At 36.2% G+C, this 13,565-nt stretch overlaps 1 long non-coding RNA gene across 1 annotated transcript in view; it reads left to right on the forward strand.

Annotated features, from left to right (window-relative positions):
- Positions 1–11,865: 11,865 nt before the first annotated feature.
- Positions 11,866–13,565, forward strand: part of LOC311436117 — a 52,019-nt gene continuing 50,319 nt past the window's right edge. The window contains exons 1-2 of the long non-coding RNA XR_014692610.1: positions 11,866–11,890; positions 12,868–12,989. This is a non-coding gene — a long non-coding RNA (uncharacterized lncRNA). The remainder of the gene's footprint in view (positions 11,891–12,867; positions 12,990–13,565) is intronic.

Consider the following 13,565-nt stretch of genomic DNA (forward strand, 5'->3'; position numbering starts at 1 on the left):
GTACATATCCCGACAAGCTAGTAAATTAAATCGCTGAAGGTGGTCCAGCCTAATTACATTATTCTTAACTGAGGGAGTTCAGCAAATGTGTTTAATAATCTACAACTTAAAGAGCACTCAATACAAATTGTTGTGGAAGGGTAGGATGGATCTCTAAGCCATCAAATTGAGAGGCAGAGGAGGAACAGATGGGAAAAAAAAAAAACACATGTAATGCGTTAAAACACTCAAATATACAGTGTTTAAAAGCCTAGTTTTGTAGTTCAGTGGTTTTGTAGTAGAGTGCTAGCATTCTAGGGGTGGAAAATAAATATTATTTACATTCACACCAATCTTTGGAAATACACAAAATAAAATTAAAATCCTCCCTCATCCCCAGTTCAAAGATGTTTGGCAGCTCTTTGGGTCATTAATCTGATTCTTTTCTCTTACTAGTGAGAAATTGTGAATGTCTTCTTGGCTGTACTTTTTTGCAGCACTAATGCCTTTTCCAGTGACCTTAAAAATCACTTATTAATGCTGTGATAATGCTAACTGTAACAAATCGTTCAGGTTCAACATATTTACACTGACAAGCTTTAACAACACCAGGGAGAAGTTCAAAGCAGGGGTTTGGTGTGTGGCACTGAGCACCCTTCCCAAACAGAGGTAGGGGCTGATGGCTCTGTTGCTTGTGACTCTGCGTCCGGCTCTCAGCTGAGCTGAAGTAACTGATTGTGCATGAGAGCTCTTGTCCAGAACCTATACAAGCCTGGCAATCTCATCAGTATTTTTACTGTGATCATTACTTTCTTCCTTATGAAGTACAAAAGAAGTACAAAAGGCCTGGATATTTCCCGTGGCTTTTAAGCAGTGTCTAGTCTCATGATAAATGAAACACTGTTTGTTCAATCTATGCTGTACATTATAGTTAGAGGCAAGCCTGCAGTGCTTAGGGTTATGGGTATAACTTCCATGAGTCAGCCTCTCAAGACTGCTTTTCTGACAGGTGAGGTTGCAATCAAAGTTTGAAAACAATTTTCCTAATTATATTTTAGGGGGGGGTTAAAATAGTAAAAGTAAAAAAAAAAAAAAAAAAAAATGCATATGAAAAGTAACTATATATATACATACATTTTTTATCCTAAATAAAATTTATAAATATGACAAGTCAAAAAATGTGTTTTTGTCTGTTCGGCTAGTTTTGTTGACATTTATCTATAACCATTTTGCAAGAAGAACCAGAAAGAATCAACATTTAATGTTATATTTTACTGTTTCTTCCAAAAGCCAAGAACTGGGAGGCAATTTTGCTTTTTTAAAGAGCAGAAGTAGAAAACAACAGCACTTGCTGATTATATATAAATATAGATAAGAAAAGGTAGTGCTTAAATAAAATAACTCCTTTTCCTTTTATTCATTTTTTTTAATGATGTTATCATATGTGCCATACATAGCTTAGTATTTCTTGTTTGGGGGCTTTTTACCTTTTCCAGTAATTGCATCCTGTGAACACTTATGTCTCATTTTCTTCTATTTGTTTTGTTGTTAAAATTGATATGATGTTTTAAAGTAGATTTTTCAAATTATTTTTAATTTATTGAGTAAATATCCTTTTTTTTTTTTTTTTTTTTTTTTTTGGTGAATGTTTGTTCTGTATTTGGCATGAAAATTTCCGTGGTCAGAATTTTTCAGAGGGCTGTTTCTTCCCATCTACAAAATGTTTGACACACTATTTATGTGTCCCAAGTTTCTCACAGTCCATAGCAAAATGGAAATTGAAAGTGAACTGAAGTGTCTCTTTTATGAAACATTGGATAATTCAGGTTGAAAGGGACCTGGGAGGTCTCTAGTCCAGCCTCCTGCTCACAGCAGAGGCAGCTGTGAGATCAGACTGGGTTGCTCTGGCCTTTATCCTAATGGGGCTGGAAAATCTCCAAAGGTGAAGTCTGCTCAACCTCTCTGGGCAGCCTCTTCCATCGCCCACCTCATGGGGAAAAATGCTGCTCCTCATGTTTGGTGTCAACTTCTTGTGCTTCAGCTCATGTCCATTGCCTCTGATCCTCATGCTATGCACTGTTCTATCTGGCACGGTCTTCTCACCCTGTACCTTCCCTTTCCCCCAACCCCTGCTCTACTTTACTGATGTTTTCTGTACCAGGGGATGGGGAAGGCAAAACTGGACATTATTCCTCATATGTGGTCTACTGAGAGCCAAATAGAAAGGGGCAATCCTCTCCTGTCTGCTGAATGCGTGGCTCTTGATGACACAGTCCAGGACGCAGAGGGCTTCTTTAGTTTATAGAAAATCTTTTTTTTTTTTACTATTACTGTTTTAAAGACACTGAGTGAGTCTCAGAACAGAAACAGAAGTTTGTAGGTTTTCTTTTTTCTTTTCTTTTCTTTTCTTTTTTTCTTTTCTTTTCTTTTCTTTTCTTTTCTTTTCTTTTCTTTTCTTTTCTTTTCTTTTCTTTTCTTTTCTTTTCTTTTCTTTTCTTTTCTTTTCTTTTCTTTTCTTTTCCTTTCTTTTCCTTTTCTTTCTTTTCTTTCTTTTCTTTTCTTTTCTTTTCTTTTCTTTTCTTTTCTTTTCTTTTCTTTTCTTTTCTTTTCTTTTCTTTTCTTTTCTTTTCTTTTCTTTTCTTTTCTTTTCTTTTCTTTTCTTTTCTTTTCTTTTCTTTTCTTTTCTTTTCTTTTCTCTTCCCTTCCCTTCCCTTCCCTTCCCTTCCCTTCCCTTCCCTTCCCTTCCCTTCCCTTCCCTTCCCTTCCCTTCCCTTCCCTTCCCTTCCCTTCCCTTCCCTTCCCTTCCCTTCCCTTCCCTTCCCTTCCCTTCCCTTCCCTTCCCTTCCCTTCCCTTCCCTTCTCTTCTCTTCTCTTCATAGATTTTTGTTTTTTTGCTAAGTATAAGCATTTCTGGAATGATACTATGTAAAAATTGTCACTTCAGGAAGACATGGCCCTCAATTATGCACTGACAATCATTGACATTCGTGTGACAGGCAAAGAAATGGATTGACATAAATAAGTATAGCACTAGAAATAAACTTAGGTTTGGTCCTTGTTGAAAGGATATACAGTAGGTAGAAATGACTGAAAAGAAGAGAAAGAGAGATCACACCTGTTTACATATTGTTAGGAAGATCTTAACCATTTATTTTCATTTTTGCAATTGGATCCAGCATATGCATTTGGTTTTCTACTGATTATCAGAAAGTTAATTTAATTTCACCTTTTCGTAGGCTGAGATTAGAGGCATTCTGCCTGCACTGCTTGAGGACAGAGGAAGGAGACTGTGTGTGGTTACCACTGTACCATGAAAGGGCAGGGAATATGTATCCTTTCCACAATTTTCAAGGAAACCTCAGAAAAGAAGATCATTTAAATGCTGGTGCTGACTTCTAATGGAAATGTTTGAGTTATTATTAAGCTTCCTATTCATGCATGTGTTGATCACATGCTGAGTCTTGCACCAGGTGTAATCTCATCTCATTACGTTCTTAGTGGTAACCCTTTGTCAGCATTCTGGCTTGCCATGGTACAGGCTCTTTAGCTCCTCTTGGCAGTCTTGCTGATATTACTGCTCTTATGTACATATTCATATCCAGATTCATACATGCAATGTGCATACTATATTCATATATATGTATACTCATAAACGTATTAAAGTATATTACTTTTTATATCTATATATTCACACATATATAATGAATAAATTTTCTTGGAAGAAACTGTGTTTCTAGCATGCTGGGTTAATGCAATAGTTTTTACTTGCTAATCCCAGATCTATCACTTTGTTCTGTTAGGTTTTTGGGTGGATAGGAGATGAATGTAACTTTCTAGGATGTCTCTGCAAAAGACGTCTTGCAGGAAATATATTGTCCTAGAGAGTATTAAACTTCAGAAGTGTTTTAAACTATTTGAAGTATTTAATGCTATAGTGATTACAAACTAGAAGTGCTGACATTCCATTAGTTGTAGTAAATACATAAATAAGTGACATAAAAGAAAAGAAAAAAAAAAAAAAAAAAAGTGATATATAATCCTATTTTAAAGAAGAAATAAGCAGAGCATGTTTTTTTTCTTGTTTGTTTTTTTTTTTTTTGGTTGTGGTTTTGTTGTTGTTGTGTCGTATTTTTTTGTGTCGTATTTTTTTATAATATAAATATACTTGAAATTATACACAGAACTGGGAAAGTTATCTTTTTGTAGGGGAGTTATCTTTTGCTAGTGTTTTATATGGAGTGGTAATTCGTGTCGACAAGATGGTTGATATTAATAAAGAAGGGGGAGATTTGAGAGTGTGGCCATGGGGGTTGGAATGCCCCGTAGTTGAGATAACATTGGAGTCTTAACGATGAGGCCATCAGGAATGTAAAAGAGCTTAGAGGGAACAAAGAAGTTACAAACAAAGAACAAAGAAAAAAAATCAGGAGACTCCATGCAGTCTCCGGTTTCTTGTTCTCCAGCCGTTAAGGCATGGAAGTCGCTGGGTGTTTGCTGTTGTTATTATATTCAAAGTTGACCAATGAAACGATGTTTTGAAAAGAACTGCTGTGGGGTGAAGGGTATAAGAGGGGATCCTGTCCTCAAGATAAAACAAAAAGAAGGCAACACGATGTGATGTAGTTATGTCATCAATAAAGAAACAGAAAGAAGGAATGAAAAGGAACAGGCTAGCAGAACGGAGACCAGGACGGGAACAAGCACATTGATCCCCTCATGAAGATCGGTTCGGCCAAACTCAGCAAACTGCTCAGAGAAGCTCATAGTGAAAGTTGCTGGAAATGGGCGCACCGGAGCTGGAGAGAAGCTCAAGCTGAGAGAAGCCGAGCCGTGCACACAGCTGCCCCTCGCTGGTAAGCAGTTGAGCATTATGGGGAATCATACGTCCTTAGAAACAAAGACTGTCCTGGTAACCTTATGGCTTATTCTCCTTCTTAACAATCAGACAGTTTATGAGCCTGAAACACGGGACCAAATTGATGTCAAGGTGTGGGACTCCGCTACTAAAAGCGACAAGGTTGCAGTGGGATTCCTCGGCTCCTGGCGAGCAGTCTCTGAGGCCTTAAAGAGCCATGTGGGACCACAATCACAAACGTGTGGCTTGCCAGACAGTGAGGGAGCTGCGGGCTCCTTTACTGATCCGACTGCTACGCCATCGCCATCGGCCCCCCAGCCGCTACTGCCATCGCAGGCCTTTGCTGTTCCGCCACCTGGTGACCTGGACGTGCCTTTCGACCCAGGCCCTATTGGCCTTGAAAAGGAGATGGATATGTTTTTCTTTGATGAGGGAAGCACGGGATACATAAGGCCCGAAGGCCGAGTTGCTTGACAACTTAAAGCGAGACATATTGTTCAAAAGGAATGGAAAATGGAGACTGTTAAGTCATGGAACTTAAAGGATTGTTTATTACCTTTCCTGATATATAGGCATACTCGGGTTTCATATGTAAAAGCCATGTTCTGTATATTTAGAATGTTTGATGTTTGTGTGTGCATGTTGGTGGAGAATAGACTCCCCGCACACCCAGCGCTGTTTACTTGCCTTTTATATCTTTTATAGCTTTTATACCTTTTATACCTTTTATAAGTATAAATATTACAAAATTCAGATTGAGTTGAGACTTCATTTATAACACTAGTAATAATGAAACTTAATTACATATATTTTAGTTAAATGTAAGCAAGTTCATTTCAAAAGGCAATTGCAAATGATTTATGGAGTTTGGTACTCTTAAATCAGAATAAAGCTACAAAAGATTGTTTTGTGAAAAACTTGGGATAAAGTGAAAGTGTTTTGTTTCCTAACTTTTCCAGCTGCCTTAACATTGAGGCTTTGATGAATACTGTACTAGTGTAGTGAAAGCCTTTTTGTTTGCGTGTGTTCGGCAAGTAATTGATTACTAGCTTATAATGTGGCCCTAAGAGCTGGAAGTGCCTTCCTTAATGCGGCCGTGTCACTTATAATGGAGCTGAAGTAGGACACTGGGTGAAACAGACTGTACTGGAATTTCCTGCTGTGCGGTATGCATCCAAATGAGCCTCTATCAACTGCCCATTTGTTTCACTTTCTGACACACTTATTAGCTACCTGTAGCTATGCAGGCGGCCTAGAAAGTGATGTTGTGGTCTGATGATTTTTTTTTTTCATTAGAAACAAGAACAGCACAGATCTTTAACAGCACTGCTTTACATTTATTTTTTTAATTGAGTCTTACCAACTGACACAGTTACAATAGCCTTCTACTTAATATACTCTCAGACATTTCAAATCAAAAACATTTCTGTTTGGGGAGTTTATTACTCATTATCAGGATGCAAAATAACCATTCAATGCTTTTTCTAACAGTCAGCCTTATTTTTCACATGACTAACTATGCCGACAAATGCAAATCACCTATGATAAGCTACTGAAAGACTATTCAAAACATGAATATTTTTAACCCTCTATTTTTCAACAGTCAAAAAAGCTATAGAAATCTGAAAGTTTTTATTTTTCTGAGAATATATAATTGCATAGTCCTAGCTTGTCCTTTATTGGAATCTAATGTTTACCATTACTATTTAGGTGGAAAATTTTTGGAGTTATTTTGAAGCTCTTGCTTGCACAGCTACTACCCCAGGTCTTCAGGGCAGTGAATAGAGATTGGGTGGGAAATGTCAGTAGCCCACAGACTTTTTGTTGTTTCTGCATGAGCAAGTGGGTAACAAAAGTGTGGCACAATCAGGTCTTCTGTTCTGCAATTGGAGATTACTTAGCTGTTTAAAATGGAAAGGTCTAGATTAAGGAGAGATTTAGGATTTATATATGCATTTAGGCTTTATAGTTTTTACCCCCCAAAACCAGTATAGAGTCTATGAAGTCATATGAGTTTTTAGGAGTTTTTCTTCAATATGAAGGTCATAAAATTATTACTGCCATTTGACCACGCTTGCATGTGTTTATGTATGTATAGATACAGCTGCATAAAACATAAATGAATGGCATGGATGTATGGGGGGGGGGGTAAGTTTTTGAAACATAGTAGATAATGAAGCTTAGGTGCTTGAAATGAAAATGTACATAATGTTTCATGTAAATGTTTATGCAAAAATGAAGGGAAGAAAAGGTAACGGTGTGCTTTGCTTTTTAACCCTGTTTGAACTTTAGGGCAAATCATGGGAAGGAACTGTGGAAAATCATTTACGTCAGGAAATAACCAAGGATTTCACTGCTGGAGATACTAAATGTGAGGTCTAGCTGGTCATTTTCTTTAGATTCTAAAATATCCTTCTGGCAGCTCACCTTGAAGTAAAGATATATATATTATATTATTTTTTTCTTTGTATTAAAAAATATTTTTCTTATTTTTTTATAAAATATGTAAAATTATATATTATATAATAACGTTGTATGTATATTATATATATTATATAATATGTATATATACTTTTAATTCAAAATAAATACTCAAATTAATAATATCATTTGGAAAGAATGAAGACTTAATATTCTAAATATATAGGCTGGCACTTCGTTTGGCAGCCCCTTTGTAGCCTCCCTCCAGCTGCAGGTCATGGTTTTGTGTTCCTCCTCAACCTATCCCTCTACCTTTTTCTTGCAACAGTCGTCAGCTTTTAGCACCTGGGGACAGAATATAGTAGGCTCTGTCAAACCAAAGTTATTCCTGCTGCGGTAGCTCTTTGGGCTTTGTGGAATTGCAGAGCTGAAGCTCTTAGCACGGCTTTACTTCTTTTTCTGTTTCCCTTTCTCTCCCATTAAAGCTACACCTGTGAATTTCTGCCAGCTGTGCTTAACATGACCACTTGAACAAAACAAGACTTCTTTTTCAAACAAAAGCTTGTTGAGGGATATAGTTCTGCATCCATTTTTAAATATTTTGTTGTTGTTGTTGTTTAAACAGAAAAGGGAAACAAAATATATTTTTTTAGAATAAGTATTAAGCTAGGATGAGAGATATCACTTTTCACAAAAAGCAGTATTGTCTAATTGTTCTGACATTCATTTATTCAGCAAATTTTAGATATTTTAAAGTTTCTGGAAGTTCTTTCTCAAGTAATGTAACGAAAATATTTAATACTTTTAGAACACTTTGCATCTGCTATGAGTTACAGAGTAACTATATAGTGATATTAACTCTTTATGCCTATGCACTGAGTGTTATTGAGTACTCCTTGGCTCAGTCATATGTTATATGTGCCCCATTTAACTTGTATTCTCTTTGTACATCTGAAAATATTCAGATGTACTTTCCATCACCTGTGCATTTGGAGACCTCTAATGTTCAGATAATTCAACTGATGAATGGACACTTACCTGACGTTTTCCTTTAAAATATATGAAGTGCGAAAACCTTACACCCTTTAAAGTGGAACTGTCAAATGTTCCTGAGTCTTCCAATTGGGGTGAAGATTTTTAAATGGGAAGGATTTACACGTTGCAGTGACCTTTATAGAATTTCTATGTGTAAGACATGACAATTGTCATCAGAAAAAAAAAAAAAAAAAAAGGAAGAAAAGAGCACTTGTCAACATTTTCAAATGTCAGACTTCAACTTACTTAAATCTTACAGATATACTCAGTCTTTTTGAAATAGCTGGAAAACAATCCTGTGAAGCACTGTTGTGCTTTGTATTGTATTTGATGTCTAGAAGACATCTGTATGTTTGTGGAGTCACAACTCTGATTTAAATCAGGATAGAAAAGTGTGTAAAACTATTTATTACTTTTACAAGATCAAACAATGGGAAATAGGACTTCCTTCTGATAATACCAAATACTGGAACTACAGCTAGCAGACTGTCTTTTTCACACAGTTCTACTCAACTACCATTTTAGATTTGCACTGAATACGCGTCATTTTATGAAGACATATAATCTAAAGCCAGAAAATTAAAATTATACACAAATCTATCCAACTAAATCTGAATGCATTTTAAATGGAAAAGATACGCAAAAGGTTTTACGAGGAATGTTACTTAATACCTGAGAGTTAAGTATCACAGAATCACAGGACAGAACATTTCATTCATGGGGGAAAAATGCACTTCTTTCATGAATAATTCATATTATCTTCTCTTGAATAATTGCTATTATTTAAAGAGCTTTGGGTTTCTTTGTTGTTGCTTTTTTGGCAGGGGCAGGAGAATTGTGTTTGTTTATACTGTGAATATGTCTGTCTTGAATTTTATGGGTCTCAAATTTCCAGGTGTTGACTTTCAAAAGGTACACACCATCAAATTAACAGTTTTTAATCTGTGTTCAATTACTTTTTTCCTGTTCAGTATGAATTAGCAAAACAGCTACCATTTCCAAATTGTAGAGTGGTGCAAATCTGATTTCATTTCTAGTTTCTAACTGATCTATTCCCTTCTTTAAGGGCTGCAGCAGCATATCTATTCCTTATGTGAGTGCGCAAGTTATTCATTTGACCTCTTTGCTCAGAACCTCCAATTTTTCTGAAATATTGACAGTAAAATACTTCTGTAATAAACTGCAGAGTTTAACATGAATGAATGCAACAGCATTTGTCTTATTGCCACATGGAGGAATAGGCTTACTTGAGAAAATAGAATGGAAGTCATGGAGAAGTGTTCTGCAGGTAGCAGAAGTGCTCAATGTAGAAGGCATTTCTGGAAGTTAGATTGCTTTATGTAGTTGTGAGCATTATTTCACCTTCTTCTATGCTTCCAAAACTTTTTTTTTTTTTTTTTTTAATTCCAAGAGAACGGATTAAAAAAAAAATACCAACGTGAAAATAGCTAAATAAATAAATAAATAAATAAATGATTCCGTACCAGAAATAACATGTCATAGAAACCAATGTTTTTATGTAAGGATATGAAATGCCTGTTAGGCAATTTTACTTAAAAATTACTAAGAAAAGGACATGGAGAACTATTCCTGTTTCTTGAGAGCTACTTAGAATCCAAAACCAAATATATTCTATACATATATAGAACAGTTATATAATACGAAGCAATTAGTACATGAATTAGAATAGAGTTTGAAAACACAGAACAATTGTAATACTTTTAGACAAATTTTATACAGAAAGAGCTTGTCAAGGAAATTTTTACTGGGTGCAGTTTATTTTATATAACTGTGTTGTACTAATGAGCACCTACCCACAGTACTGATAAGTTGGTAATGATTCTAGATTTCAAGAATTTTCCTCCAGAAAAGTTATTCCAGCACTTACTTTCCAAAACTTTATTTCATTTCAAGACACCAGTGAGGGAGGGTTGGAAGAATCTTGATGTGAGAAGTTACCCTTCCTGAAAACCGTTTCTAATGAAAAACCTTCCTTATTCAGGGGAATGAAAATTCCAAGAAAGGTGTTTGGAACAAGATGGCAAGTAAAATTGCTGCTAAGCATTTCAGAGAGGCATTCACAACTCACAGTAGAAATAGTACACAATCTGTGGTCTTTGTTCTTGTTCCAGACCTGTTGTGGTAAAAGTGGTTCAGGGACAGTTTTTGCTTATGGTAATGAGAGCTGCTGTGTTCTGTCAAGTGTTCTTTTTTTCCCCACTGGCTGCAAAATGGGATAACATTTAGAAAGCACTTACTCACTGAAGTGTTGCTTCATTCTCAAAAGTGACCTTACATTGCATTGACTTCAGAAGAGAAGTGGACTACTAAGAGTCAAAAATGCTTGAGCACTTTTGCAAATTTCAAACAAGACACCTACTAGTTCTATGTATACTCTCAGTAATTTAAAAACTAAAGACTCAAAATGCCACAGTCTGTCTGGAGTCCTGCCTGTCACTGTGCTGCCTCTGGTCTTCTTGGTAGTATAGGTTATTATCAAATCTGACTAAATAGAAAAAAATGTAGCATTAAGTGGAAATTTTACACACGGTTCTAAAATGACTTGCACCATATGCGGCAATACCAGCACACACACATGATAGGCCATATTACTAGATTAAAAAAAAAAATACTCCTTCCAGTCATGTCAACTTCAAAAAGTAAATGTGGCAAAGGGAGAACATCTGAAGATGTATGGTTACGTTCTGTGGTTTGGACTGGAGAGAAAAGTGGTGTGTATGGGGTAGGGAGTGTCAGGGTTTTCTGTCCTACTCACCTTCACTGACCCCTCCACAGCAGTGGAGGCTAGGCTAAAGCTTTCCTAATTAAAAATGGAATTAGGATTTTTAACTACTTTTTCTATGTCATGGGTGACATAGTTTGACTTCTTTGGTTGGAAATTGTAGGTTACTGATCAGGAACAAGGACAGTTGAATCACAGCAGATACCAGAATAAAATCTAAATAAAATATTTCTCAGACCAACTAGGATAATAGCAAATACTATGTGCTTGTTATAGCAGCATAGTCAATCAACAGAGCAGCCAGTCTTTATTTTCATCGCAGACAACAGTCTTCATTGTTAGTCTAATTCTAATAATTTGTATTCTACACAGAGTTCAGAATGTAAATGGCCTTAAATTTAAGCAGCAGTCAATAGCCAGTCCTGGTTGTTCTACCCAGCCTGGCCTTTTGAACTGAGCAGTTTCATAGGGGAAATCTAGCTGAGGTGTTAGATATCCTTTAATGGATAAAGTTTATTCTTTAAGTAAACAATATCCCTAAAAGTACAAATCACTTTCTCAGTGCGGGGAGACTGCTGTAGACATCAGAAAATAAATTGGGTCACTCCCATCTCCCTAGCAGCATGTCTAGCTGTCTTTATACATCTTCCACTCAATTTCCTTATAAGCCCTGAAAATGCATATTCAGTGCAGTAATTTATCCTCAATGCTTCAGTGCAGAACAGCCTTAATTTGCTAATTAACACTTCACCACCCTCCAGCAGAGCCACCATCAGTTTCTTTACAACTATTAAAGCAGCAGTGGGGTTGTGCTTGCTTACTTCAGAGCTTGGTGCTGCTAAGGAGGTTACCTACAGGTGAAAGTCGTTTTCTTTACAAAGTTCTTACTTCCAGAGCATGAGAGTTGAAATACTGTGGTATCAGCTCAAGTGGTGTTTCACAGTCTTTACGGTTATGCAGGCTGGTGTTTCTCTCCTCTGATTTCTTTGTGTGTGTGGGTTTTTTTTGTTTGTTTGTTTGTTTTTTTTTAAATAATGAAACAGCAAGGAGTAAGAAATGAATCTCTCAAGAAACCATGTAGTATAGCTCCTAAAGCGACCAGAACTGGAAGGAAGACGTAATTTGAAAACTCATGATTATACTTAAATATTTTGTCTTATAATCAGGCACTTAATGACTCTCCTGCACATTAAACAAGTTATCAATCAAGCTGGATACAGCTTATAATTTGAAGTGTTTCACGTCCTGGCTGTAGAAAGCACAGTCTAGCATTTGGTCAGGCTTTAGCTGCAGCTTGTCAGAGTTGTAACCCTCTCTGATTTACTGTGCTGGTGTACCTTCAAAATAGTAAAACTGCATGTAATAAATGTCTATCAATGTGCACCACTCTTTAAAGCAATCGTGGTAGTTCTAAGCAATCTTTTGTTACCTTATCAAATAGCTTACTTCAGTAGTCGAACTTAGAGAACAGGGGGAAAGCAATAAATGTGTCCCTTTCAGCTTTTAAGATGATAATTTGCTCCAAATCATGCTTTGGATGTTGTATTTCAACCAATTTGGTTTCACAGAATTTGTCTGTAAGATACCAGGGCTGAAGTGTGATTCTTAGTTACAATATCTCTTAAAAATGAATTCATTTTCAATTTTCCCTTGACACTTTTTTTATTTTAAGTTAGGAAATCTATTAACTTACTATCCAATATGTCCTGTCAAACAATGTGCGTTGAATTTTTATTATAAAGAAGAGCTATAATGTTCATAATTCTTAGTTTTATTGAGGGTAGATTTAATTCATCTTTTGAGTTTTCTGATACCTGCTTTTGTTTTCCGGCAGAATATGGGAAATGTTAGCTGTGAAGTCCTAACCAACTAATTGCTTTGGTCTTGCTAATTGCACTCAGCCTGATCTACAAAAGGAAGAGTCATTGGACTGTTTTCAATGTTTCCTCTGGACAGGTATGAAATTAACATTGATTCCAAGTTCTTTGTTATCCTTTATGCCCTGGCACTAGAAGCAGTTGTTCTTGGATATTGTAAAGCTAAAGTAATAGAAAAGGAGTTTTTGTGAAACTGTTGGGGATCAATTTCTAACAGTTCTTTGATGTTATGTAGTAACTCAACCTGGAACAGAAATAAAGTGCTAGAGCAGAGGCTTGATCAAAGTTAGAGGGATAGTTTAGGTTTATAAAGAAACCTGATAAAAATATTATCATATTTTTAAGTTAATATTATAAAATCTCATCTACAGCTTGAGAATCCATTTAAAATCAACACAAGTTTTGTTATTGACTGATTTGAATCAGGCACATACAGAAAATGCTGCAGGCTGGGGAAGGATCCCAGCTGTTAAGATTCCCTTAGAGTTAAACCTGTGTCATCACTGTGCCAGTCTGGGGTGAGCCCCATCTGGGGCCCTTAGGAGCTGTGAGGAAGTACTCATGCCACGCTGTTTTACAGAGAACCTGGAGACAAAAGTGGTCTAGGTTGATCCTGTGGTGGTTAGATCCATTTTTACCTAAACTGAAAGCCCAA

The sequence above is a fragment of the Aythya ferina genome (assembly GCF_964211825.1).
Source record: "Aythya ferina genome assembly, chromosome: 4".
NCBI classification, from domain to species: Eukaryota; Metazoa; Chordata; class Aves; order Anseriformes; family Anatidae; genus Aythya; species Aythya ferina.